Below are 12,303 nucleotides of genomic sequence, written 5' to 3'. Positions count from 1 at the left end.
TATATTGTTGTATCAGGAGGGGTTGATGTTTATTACTTATTATCCTATATATTTTATCTCGTGATGCAGGAATCTGACCATTTAACTGTGACATCAGCTCAGAACACCTCTGAGCCAGAAAAGAGGCAGACATCAGCCATCTATGTATTAAATGGAGCTACAAACAAATCTACTATATAATGTGTATAGGGCTTCAGATCGGAAATGCTGAATTTGAAGTGCCCAATAATTTAATTCTTGGGGAGATAAGCTGCAACCAGAGGAGTATAGCAGTGGTTTACCCCACTCGATCCACTGAGATTACATGAATACTCAACCAAACCAAGTGTGCATGTGTATAGGGTGATCAAAAGATGGCTGTTGACTGAAGAGTTCGGCTGACAGCTATTATCATTACTTATTCATAAAGCACCCTTAATTCCAGAGCGCTAGCTATCTTATGTATATGACTAAAGGCTCTATTAGGGCTGCACAGACATTGTTAGAGATGTTCGTGCAGCCCTTGCTTCATTCAACAGAAGTATGTGCACTCGTCGGGTGATTGCTGGCCTGATAATCAGTCCATGTAAAAGGGCCTTAAAAGGGGTATCCAAATGGCCACTTTCTTCCAGAGACAGCCCCTCTCTTGTCTCCAGTTTGGGTGGGGTTTTGTAGCTGGAGCTTGAGCTTAATTGCAAACTGCACCTGAACTGGAGACAAAAGTCATGCTCTCTGGAAGAAAGTGGCCATGTTTTTGTAGCACTGAATAACCCTTTAAAGGATACCTCACACTTTGCGAACGCGGCAGTATGCACCAAAAAATCCTGCAGGTAGACAGACCTCTTCTGACACGAACCATGGTGCGCAACTCCCAGAAGTTCCATAGAATGCATTGTAGTACAATTTCAATGCAGCCTATAGTGCTTATGGGTATTCCGTACCACAGTTTGTGTCAGAAGAGGTCTGTCTACCTGCAAGATTTTTTCAGAGGATCCTGCCGCGGTCACAAAGTAAGAGATATCCTTTAACTTCATCAGCACATTCACTGATGGATAATATCGGATTTGCCACATTTCTATCCTGGAAAAATCAGGGAGGCTGGGAGAAAATCAGCATAGCAACTTCCATATGGAAAGAGGATGTTTGTTTGATATAAGCCAACCTCTTCAAAAACACAGTCATAGAAGTAGTCAGTCTATGTATGTGGATATATATATATATATATATATATATATATATATATATATATATATTATTGTTTTTTTTCTGCTTGCATTATAGAAACTTCAAGCAAAAACCTTAAGGGGGTTATATAGAGTTAGAAAAACATGGACACTATCTTCCAGAGACAGCACAACTCTCCAGTTCAGGATTTAAAGTGTCACTGTCGTGAATTTTTTTTTTGCAGAAATCAATAGTCCAGGCGATTTTAAGAAACTTTGTAATTGGGTTTATTAGCCAAATCTGCCATTATCCGAAAAATGCATTTTTATTATGAAAAAGCAGTTTGAAGCTCTCCCCCCTGTCTTCATTGTTCTCCTATGGAGAGAGCTAAAGAAAAGACCAAAACAGGACAACAAAGAGTTAATCTACAAATCCCTCACGGGATATCTCCTGTGACAGTCACCAGTGACCTGTCTGAGCTCGGATTACAGCTGTCACCCAGCTCCGTGCCTGCTTTCTGCTGCCGGCTAACTCCCTCCTTCCTCCTCCCCCCTCCCCTCTCCCTAGAACAGACAGGGTACGACTCCTGCAACAAGTCACAATTTTCAGATTTTTCAGAGTGGATGAAAAAGAGGAGGGAGGGGGGACCTGGGAAAAGGCTTTTTACATGCAGATAATGGCAGATTTGGCTAATAAACCCAATTACAAAGTTTCTTAAAATCGCCTGGACTATTGATTTCTGCAAAAAAAAAAAATACGACAGTGACTCTTTAAGAACAAGTTGAAAGATAAAAATGAACAATTTCTCGCTCGTCGTTTGATTGTTTGCTTTGTTTACATGGTACGATTATCACTCAAATGCGACCGTTTATGCGAAAATTCAAACGATAATCGTTCCGTGTAAACGCCGCATTACTTAACCCCAGCCAAACTGGAGACAATAGTTGGGCTGAAAGTGGCCATGTTTTTCTAAGACTGGATAACCCCTATAGGGTGCATTCACACCTACAGGATATGCAGCAGATCTGCAGCAGGTTTGATGGTGCAGATTTGATGCTGTGTTCAGTTATTTAAATGAAATCTGCTGCGGATCCGCAACAGAAAGTCAACTGCGGATCCGGTAAGTGTAAACGTACCCTTAATCTGAATCTGTCATGTGCAGTTTATGTTACAAACTGCTAATACTGTTAGGTCAAGGAGACACATGGTACCTTTCATATATCTCTAGCGGTGTCCAGAATATAGACAAATGCCTTTATTCTCTGATGAATTTCTTTGCACCAGAAAATAAAAACTTTTTCTATATTTATTTTATATGTTATAGAAGCACAAAAGGTTATATCAAAGGTACCATGTGTCTCTTTGACCTTATTGCTTTCAAATGGTGTGTTTACACTAAGATCTGACAGATTTTTGAAGCCAAAGCCAGGGATGGATTTGAAAAGAGGAGAAAAGAGGCTTCAAAAATCTGTCAGATAAATCTTTGTGTAAATACACCATTTGAAAGCAATTAGGTCAAAGAGACACATGGTCCCTTTGATATATCCTTTTGTGCTTCTATAACATATAAAATAAATATAGAAAAAAAAATATTTTCTGGTCTGTGTAAACAAACAATAACAGCATCAGCCATTTGGAACCTGAATTGCAGCTGACAAAGTGCCTTCAACACATACCTGTCAGATCTATGGTGTGTTTACACAGAGAAATTTATCTGACAGATTTTGGAAGCCAAAGCCAGCACCAAACTACAAACAGAGAACAGGTCGTGAAGACTGAGATTTCTCCCGTTTTCAAATCCATTCCTGGCTTTGGCTTCAAAAATATGTCAGATAAATCTCTCTGTTTAAACGCACCATTAGGGCTTATTCCCATGTCCCGCATTTTATGGACTGGAAGGATGGGGAAGCCCTGTAGTGGAGTGTTTCCCCACCTGGCATGATGTATCAATATCATGCCGGGTGCGGGGAAACGGTTTGCCCCTTTGCAGCTAACATAAGCCCATGTATCGTTCTCTGCACGATACTGATACATCATGCCAGGCGGGGATATACTAGAGCCGTGGAGATTCAAACAGTTTCCCCACTCCCTGTATGATATTGAGACATAGCCGGCCAGGGAAACACTCCATTACAGGGATTCACCATCCGTACAATATGGGACGTGGGAATAAGCCCTTAGGAGTTTTGAACTTTCCTGTACAGATGCAGCTGCTGAGGGAAGTTCAGATTGCTGAGGAAACATCCTAAGAGTCTGAGCATTTTTTTTTGTAACAGGATGGCCACTGTGTCTGCACAGGAAGTTTAAACCCCTTAGTGTGACAGGTACGCTTTAGGGTCCTATTCCACGGGCCGAGGAGGGCCCAATCAACGATGTAAACGAGTGGCGATCTGCTAGATCGCCGCTCGTTTACTGGGCCTATTCCACGGCCCGATGATCGTTGAGCGAGGGCTGCAAGGACAGTTACCGATGTCCTTGCAGCCCTTGCAGCATGATACCCCTATTCCACCGGTCGTTAAGAGGAGCAAACGAGCGCTCTCAGGGGTGGCTGCTCGGAGGATCGCTGACCGTCCGGGCAGCCCAAAGGATACAGCAGCGTCTGCTGCCGATGCTCCTATTCAACGGAGCGACGGCAGCAGACCGTTGCTGTATCAGTCGCTTGTTTTTCAACATGTTGAAAAACAAGCGACTGCAACGATCAGCAGACATGAACGATGTCGGCTTATCGTTGCACTCTATTCCATGGGACGATTATCGTTCGTAGCAGCCGATATCGTCCGAATACGAACGACATTCCTTCCGTGGAATAGGGCCTTTATACATTACCTGCAGGTCTTCTTCTCCACGCTGTCTTCATCCCCGGGTCCCACACGCTCTATCTTCTGAATGGCCGGTCAGCTGACAGGCCACACTCAGCCAATCACAGGCCGCGGCGCTCTGTCAGCTGACCGGCCATTCAGAAGATAGAGCGCGCGGGAGACGGGGAGGAAGACAGTGCGGTGAAGAAGACCTGACAGGTAATGTATAATGCTGCTGCTGTCAAATCGTCGGTCGCCCGCCGTGCACCGCTATTCAACCGTAGCGATGCGCGGTGGGGGAACGATGATTTTAGGTCTGGCCCTAAATGAACGATCAGCCGATGACACGATCATCGGCTGATCGTTCTCTCTATTTCTCAGAACGATAATCGTCCGAATCTGGCCAAATGGGACAGATCCGGACGATTATCGTTACTGTGGAATAGGGCCCTTAGATAGGACAGCGATTTGATTCAATCTGATAGTTCTAGCTCTAACCACAGCATATGTATATGACTGATTTCTGATGATGCTGTCTGCAGCTGCCATCAATAGGGTCAGTCTGCCATGCAACAAATGTCATCAGAAAGGCTCCACTGTGACAACCATTCTTATGCAGTGTTCTTTTTCAGACCTCTGTATAGGGCTATGTTCCCACACAGATTTTGGTAAATATTTTTTCAACCAAAACCAGGATTGGGTTAAAAACAAGGAAACTGTGCAAATCATTTCCTTATAGTTATTCTCTGTTGGTTCCACTCCTGGTTTTGGCTACAAATACTGACAGAAATACTGACCAAAATACTATGTGTGAACATAGCCTAGTACTGACTTTTATCAAAATTGTTATAAGAGGTATAGTGGTTCATAACGAAGCTTTGTATAACATTCCGCTCCAATAAATCACATCAAGGCCACAAGACAGTGTTTTGTATCAGTATCTGAAAGCCAAAACCAGGAGTCGAACTGGCATATAAATAGTATAATGGAAAGATTTGCATTGGCTCAATTCTTATTTTTGCTTACAAATACAGAGGCAAAATACTGCTGTGTAAAGGAAGCTTAAGGGCTCATCCACACTTGTATATTATAGAACTACATTTTATTACTGAACAGATAGCTGCTGATACCTTAGAATGGTTATATACCTATTTCGATGCACAGGTCGCGCTAAAGTCTGTGAATGAGTAAGAAGCAGCAATTACGACTGGAGCTGTCACATAAACGTGTGTGTTGAGTAACCTTCTGTATATACTGTACACTGATGTTTTCCTTTCAATAGACCCTATATGTGATCTGTAGTAGTTACCCCACAATCAAAAGAACTAAGAGGCCGTGCGTGATACCCTAATGGGGCTTTACTGCAGAAACTGACAGTGACTGTCCATTCCATGCAACTTTGGTGAGAAGTAAAAACAGAAGTGCAGTACTCACCAATAGACTTTAAAATTACTGAATCCCAGGTGCAGACAAGTGAAGAGCACAACGAGAGTCTTGTGTTACCTGTGCCTCAAGGAACAGCCATTGTCCATTGTCACTTGTTTGCACCTGTGATTCAGTAATGGACTAAGGGTCCATTTACACAGAAAGCTTATCTGACAGATTATCTGCCAAAGATTTGAAGCCAAAGCCAGGAATGGATTTGAAAAGAGGAGATATCTCAGGCTTTTCTTTATGACCTGATCTCTGTTTATAGTCTGTTTCTGGCTTTGGCTTCAAATCTTTGGCAGATAATCTTTCTTTGTAAATGGACCCTAAAGCTGCATTTGAAAGTCCACTGGTGAGTGCTGCACTTTAGTTCTTACTACAAGGAATATACATGTAGGACTGGGTGAGCACCATGACCCAGGACTAATAGTGTGATCAGTTAGTGTAATGTGAATAGTGCCGAGGTAGCTATTTCTATGTAGATACTTGTTTGTTGGGACGTGCAACTCATCCTGATTGAATGGCAGATACAAGTCCAGGCACAACCCCAGTGTAAGAGTCATGGCACTCCTTTCTGTTGATTAGTAGGTATCCCGATGTACAGAACCCCGCTGATCACACTCTGAAAACGTATACTAACAATCGCCCATCAATGTTATATCCCATCAAACTGCATGGCAATGTTACCTTTCATTCAAAGACTCTGTGGTCAGCAATAGGTGACAATGGATTCCCATTCAGAGTCCAGTAACGCACTTTTGAGCCACCACATAGGGTTAATTTAACCCCAGCACACTGTATCACTGGCCTTGTAAAAAGAACTGTGGGAAAACCTTTACAGAAACCCCATCTACTCTTTTTTTTTTGCACACAAAACTTTGCGGTTGAGGAGTAGGAAACCGTTTCTTGGGGACTTCCTTAGTATTGTATTAGTCACATTTCTGAAAAATCATTTGTGAATGTAAAATTTCATTTAAGAAGTATTGAAAATGAGAGAAGACTGTAAGGAGCCAGGGGTGAAGCCCCATCACAAAACACAGGGGCAGGTTGTGGGTGATCTGTCATCCTCTGCTTTGTAGCCAGTCACCTGGGTGGGCAGCATAGGGGTCTGCAGGCACACAAGTCGTTCCCACCACATTTATTATAGATTAGGACCACAGTGGTAGGAAACAATATTAGTATCTTGTCTCCACTGATTCTTGGAGAAGCCAGGAGGGGATCCTTGCCTCTTCCCCATTGCAGCAGCTCTGCCCTCTCCATACCTCCAGGCACAATGAATGGTTTTCAGGTTTCTCAGGGCTCCCATCATTGCAGCTGGTTGGGGCTGCTCCCCCCTGGGATGATGCAGAGGTGATCAGATGGCAGTGCCCCTCCCTCCTCCTCCCTGATAAGATCATTGTTTACACACCACAAAGTTTCCTTGCATCACACACTATTTTACAATGTGTACTTCCACCTCTGCACAGTGTATGGCATCCTGCTCCCACCATATGTTACACAGGCAGCATGCCTCCTGTCTGACCACATGCAGCAGAGCTAAGTTTGTCATCTGCTCAGATCACATTGTCACCTTTGGTTTTACATAGGACTGCAGCTAAATCTCCTCCATGTGTTCCCGCTATTCACAAACAATGCAGCCCAAGAGACAGAGAAGTTCAGCTCTGCTACATCAGGATTCCAGGCAGAAACTACAGCATGTATATATGTATATATATAGTCCATCGTCATCATGACAATTGCTCCCCCTCCCCAACCCCATCAGTCCCACCATCACTCACTAATCCCCCGGTCCCTGCAGGCACTGTCCTCTGCAGCTCTCAGGCCCCATGCACACGTACCTCCCGTCCAGCTAACGCCCTGTGTGTGAGGATAGCAGAGAGGATACTGTCACAGCGAGCAGCCCTGATGGAGCAGCTTCCCCCGGACACCACTTCTGCCCAGCTCCTTCACAATAACCTCCCGCAGCACAGAGCAACTCCAGGAGGAGGAGAGCGCCCCGCCCCGGCCCCGCCCCGGCCCCGCCCCTCCAGCACAGGCCCCGCCCCTCCGGTCAGCACTCTCTCCTGGCAGCTTGCTGTCATGTCTGTTACTAATTTCCGCGTGATGTGCACTGGAGCAGAGCTGCGTTTCTTCCCATGCTGGGTCTGTGTGCTCAGCCCGGGCACATGTGGAGATGGTTGGCTAGACTTCTACCAGACTGACGGATAAAAAATTTTTTTTTATTGATTTATAAAATGTGGAATTCCTGGCCAATAGATAGCAGTGCTAGGAGATAGGGCAGATCCCAGCCTCCTGCACTCCCTCTACATCTGCAGGAGAGAGGACAGATCCCAGCCTGCTGCACTCCCTCTACATCTGCAGGAGAGAGGACGGATCCCAGCCTGCTGCATTCCCTCTACATCTGCAGGAGAGAGGACAGATCCCAGCCTGCTGCATTCCCTCTACATCTGCAGGAGAGAGGACAGATCCCAGCCTGCTGCACTCCCTCTACATCTGCAGGAGAGAGGACAGATCCCAGCCTGCTGCATTCCCTCTACATCTGCAGGAGAGAGGACAGATCCCAGCCTGCTGCACTCCCTCTACATCTGCAGGAGAGAGGACAGATCCAAGCCTGCTGCACTCCCTCTACATCTGCAGGAGAGAGGACAGATCACAGCCTGCTACCGATCCCTGCCTCCTGCACTCCCTCTACATCTGCAGGAGATAGGACAGATCCCTGCCTGCTTGCACTCCCTCTACATCTGCAGGATAAAGGACAGATCCCTGCCTGCTGCACTCCCTCTACATCTGCAGGAGATAGGACCGATCCCTGCCTCCTGCACTCCCTCTACATCTGCAGGAGAGAGGACCGATCCCTGCCTGCTGCCCTCCCTCTACATCTGCAGGAGAGAGGACCGATCCCTGCCTGCTGCACTCCCTCTACATCTGCAGGAGATAGGACAGATCCAAGCCTGCTGCACTCCCTCTACATCTGCAGGAGAGAGGACAGATCCCAGCCTGCTGCACTCCCTCTACATCTGCAGGAGAGAGGACAGATCCCAGCCTGCTGCACTCCCTCTACATCTGCAGGAGAGAGGACCGATCCCTGCCTGCTGCCCTCCCTCTACATCTGCAGGAGAGAGGACCGATCCCTGCCTGCTGCCCTCCCTCTACATCTGCAGGAGAGAGGACCGATCCCTGCCTGCTGCCCTCCCTCTACATCTGCAGGAGAGAGGACCGATCCCTGCCTGCTGCACTCCCTCTACATCTGCAGGAGATAGGACAGATCCCAGCCTGCTGCACTCCCTCTACATCTGCAGGATATAGGACAGATCCAAGCCTGCTGCACTCCCTCTACATCTGCAGGAGATAGGACAGATCCCTGCCTGCTTGCACTCCCTCTACATTTGCAGAAGAGAGGACAGATCCCAGCCTGCTGCCCTCCCTCTACATCTGCAGGAGAGAGGACCGATCCCTGCCTGCTGCACTCCCTCTACATCTGCAGGAGATAGGACAGATCCCAGCCTGCTGCACTCCCTCTACATCTGCAGGAGAGAGGACAGATCCCAGCCTGCTGCACTCCCTCTACATCTGCAGGAGAGAGGACAGATCCCAGCCTGCTGCACTCCCTCTACATCTGCAGGAGAGAGGACAGATCCCAGCCTGCTGCACTCCCTCTACATCTGCAGAAGAGAGGACAGATCCCAGCCTGCTGCACTCCCTTTACATCTGCAGGAGAGAGGACAGATCCCTGCCTGCTGCACTCCCTCTACATCTGTATCATACTGTCCACTCACTTCCTGCGGCCAAACTACTACTACTCTGTGCTGTTACATCTGCCTGTCCTACCTGCCTGCTCTACCATTGTGCTCACATGCACCTGATTTACCATTATAATAGCCCCACCGCCAGCCGCAAAAGCTGGGTGACCTACATTATACTGAGTTTAAGAAGCTGGGAAAGCTGAGTGACCTCAATATACAAATGCTAGAAAAGCTGAGTGACCTCTGTTATACAAGAAGCTGGGAAAGCTGAGTGACCTCTGTTATACAAGATGCTAGGAAAGCTGGGTGATCTCTATTATAAGGAGTACAAGAAGCTGGGAAAGTGACCTCCATTATACTGAGTGTAGGATGCTGGGAAAGCTGAGTGACCCCATTATACAATATGCTAGGAAAGCTGGGTGACCTCCATTATACAAAATGCTGGGAAAGCTGGGTGACATCTGTATACAAGATGCTGGGTGACCTCTGTGATACAAGATGCTGGGAAAGCTGTGTGACCTCTGTTATACAAGATGCTTGGAAAGCTGGGTGATCTCTATTATACGGAGTACAAGAAGCTGGGAAAGCTGAGTGAGCCCCTTAAACAAGATGCTGGGAAACCTGAGTGACATCCATTAAACGTAGTACAAGAAGCTGGGAAAGCTGGGTTACCTCTATTATACAGAGTACAAGAAGCTGGGAAAGCTGAGTGACCTTCATTATACTGAGTGTAGGATGCTAGGAAAGCTGAGTGACATCCATTATACCGAGTGTAGGATGCTGTAAAAGCTGGGTCACCTCCATTGTACTAAGTACAAGAAGCTTGGAAAGCTGGGTGACCTCCATTGTGCTGACTACAAGATGCTGGGAAAGCTGAGTGACCTCCAACTGGCAGTGATAGAGTTACCATCCTTCTTGCTGAACAGCCCCTCTCCCATCCTCAGGCCCTGTGCACTCTGGCAGTGAGTTAAAGGGGTTATCCAGCGTTACAAAAACATGGCCACTTTTCCCCCACTTTTGTCTTCAGTTCAGGTGTGGTTTGCAATTAAGCTACATTTACTTCAATGGAACTGAACTTCAAACCACACCCAACATGGAGACAAGAGCATGGGAAAAGTGGCCCCATGTTTTTGTAGCGCTGGATAACCCCTTTAATATCTCACCCAAAGTGGGTGCCCGAAGCAGGGCTTGCCGGGATGGGGGCAGGGCTTACAATAACCGGGACTGTTGGCAATTATGCTCGCTGCTCCACTGGGCTGGAAGCGGCTGCTCCTGCTTTCTACTCTCCTCGTCGCAGCACTCAGCTTGGCTCTCTTCTTTATGCAGCAGTCCCTGGTTCAAGACACTGCGTCCCACCCACCTGGAGTGTACCAGCATGGACAGTGTCAGAAGAGAGCTAAGCTGAGTGCCGGGAGGGAGGTGCGGGAAAAGGGATTTAAAAGTCCCACCACCTGGGAATCTGGGACCGGGGAGGTCCGGGCTCCCAGGACAGCACTGCTGCAGCAAAACATCACACAGGGTCTCACTGGGCCTCAAGAGTGATGTGCTCCTGTGTTACATGCATAGTAGTAATGTGGACGGCATGGACTCCCCCCAGAGCCTCGGGCCTCGGACAATCCCCTTAAAATCAATGAGCTGTCTGTGTAATGCAGGAAAGGATAAGGACATTCTTTATTACTACCCTCCAATCTGACTATGAGTTAAAGAAGATTTAGAGAAGCCTAATATAAATATATATATATATATATATATATATATATATATATATACAGTGGTACCTTGGTTTAAGAGTAACTTGGTTTAAGAGCGTTTTGGTTTAAGAGCTCACAGTTTTTCAAAATTGTGACTTGGTTTAAGAGCATTGCTTTGGTTTAAGAGCTCCCTGTACTGGGTTGGAGCGCGAGTGGAGGAGGGGCATGGACTGCATAGCGGGGTATACAGCTCTGTACTCTGACCCAGGAAGTCTTACCTCACCTTCCAAATCATGGTAGATCGACTTCAGGCTGGGGCTTACATCAGGGGACAGGACTGTGGAGGTAATCTCTCCATAGCTGTAACCCCTCTCTCCCCGGACAGAGAGTGCTGCATGTATGTGCCCACATCTGTCCTGCTCATTCCTTCATGCTCCCTGCAGTCTCTGTCAGCCCTTGTGTTTCCCATCCTCTCCAATACTGTACAGTAACTTATAATATCACATATTCTGCTGTTTCTGAATGTTTGTTTCATCTGTTTTACATGTTATTCAGAATAATAAATCATTACTTTTGGGGTGTGGAACCAATTGTCTGCATATCAGTGATTTCTTATGGGAAAATTTGCTTTGGTTTAAGAGTGGATTTGGATTACAAGCACGGCCCCGGAATGAATTATGCTCGTAATCCAAGGCACCACTGTATATATATAGCGTTCTAAATTGGATACTCCCTTACATCCCTGGGCAACTGAGGCCCTCCAACAGTTGCAAAACTACAATTCCCATCATGCCTGAACAACCAAAGCTTTGGCTCTAACTGTCCAGGGATAATAGGGATTGTAGTTCTGTAACAGCTGGGGGGCCACAGTTGTCCAGAGATGCAAAAGGTACCTGTCACCAGTGTCATGCTGCCCAAACTACAGGCAGCATGAAAGACTGTCAGGCTCCCTCTGTACAGTAATACATACATACTATAAATGTTGAGCCCAATCAGTTAGTGTCAGTGGGGCTGGCAGAATCTGCAGGGAAATCAACCCGATGACTCAGAGTCCTGTTCCTGGCTGGCATTTCATGAAACATTTTTGAGGGAACTTGTCGGTCTTTCTTGGTGGCCTTGGTTTCAGCACCATGAAACTGGTGACAGTTGTAAAGATATAGCTACAGATCTGATGTTGTAGATTTGAAGGTGCAGATTGTATGCTGCAGATAACAATGTAACTTAATTGCTGTAACCCAGCATCAAATCTACTAGTTTCAATAGGTAATTTCCGAGCACCGGCCTGGCATAAAGCACTGGCGGCAGGCCTGACGGCCCCCAGTATGACGCTCTCCCCTCCTCTTTGTGACGTGGCTCCATTAGATTTAATAGGACCACGTCTTAGAGGTAAGGAGGTTTCGTCACATTGGGGGCCTGCCCCCAGTGCTTCATGCCGGGCACATGCTTGAGAATATACCAATGCCGTGCTTGGGAATCACGCCACGGTTCAAAAAAGGGACC

General features: G+C 46.6%; 1 protein-coding gene across 3 annotated transcripts in view; it reads right to left on the bottom strand.

Moving 5' to 3' along the window:
* Positions 1 to 12,303, bottom strand: part of FAM107B (family with sequence similarity 107 member B) — an 81,590-nt gene that overhangs the window by 32,202 nt on the left and 37,085 nt on the right. The window contains exon 1 of one of the 3 annotated variants that reach the window (XM_069956166.1): positions 7,208 to 7,314. The exons of the other annotated variants lie outside the window; for them this stretch is intronic. The gene's annotated coding sequence lies outside the window, so the exon portion shown is untranslated. Of the gene's footprint in view, positions 1 to 7,207; positions 7,315 to 12,303 lie in introns of those variants that run through there. 3 annotated transcript variants of the gene reach the window in all.

The sequence above is a fragment of the Dendropsophus ebraccatus genome, chromosome 1 (genome assembly GCF_027789765.1).
Source record: "Dendropsophus ebraccatus isolate aDenEbr1 chromosome 1, aDenEbr1.pat, whole genome shotgun sequence".
NCBI classification, from domain to species: domain Eukaryota; kingdom Metazoa; phylum Chordata; class Amphibia; order Anura; family Hylidae; genus Dendropsophus; species Dendropsophus ebraccatus.
Note: the sequence above shows the minus strand (reverse complement) of the source record. Positions and strands in the feature narration are given on the sequence as shown.